This window comes from Cupressus sempervirens, chromosome 11 (assembly GCF_028749045.1).
Source record: "Cupressus sempervirens isolate cs-2001-9-10 chromosome 11, ASM2874904v1, whole genome shotgun sequence".
NCBI classification, from domain to species: domain Eukaryota; kingdom Viridiplantae; phylum Streptophyta; class Pinopsida; order Cupressales; family Cupressaceae; genus Cupressus; species Cupressus sempervirens.
In genome coordinates this window covers 303785582-303785941 of record NC_143128.1, presented here as the reverse complement: position 1 = coordinate 303785941, position 360 = coordinate 303785582, and positions in this window count along the sequence as shown.

Sequence of the window (360 nt, the reverse complement as noted above, 5' to 3'; positions counted from 1 at the left end):
GGTGTTTAATCTATGATGATGTTATGTACATAATATTTTGGTCATGATCTTGTATTCCCAACCATTGCGACACATTCATGTATTTCTGAGATGAGATTTTTCATCAATTATTTGCTAGTGCTTTCCAGTTGCTTGTATAGGATTGAGGTGAATAGTGTGATTTTCTTGATGTAACCTATGAGGTTTTGATCAATTATCTTTTGGTGCTTTCCAATTACTTGTATAGGGCTCAGGTGAATATTGTGATTTTATGAGATATACTTTTATGAGCTTAGGGCAGGTTATCTATGTGTATTATAGGAAGTGGCTTGTAATGGAGGTCGGAGCCCTAAAGAGGCTACCTAGGTAACCCATTGTAAG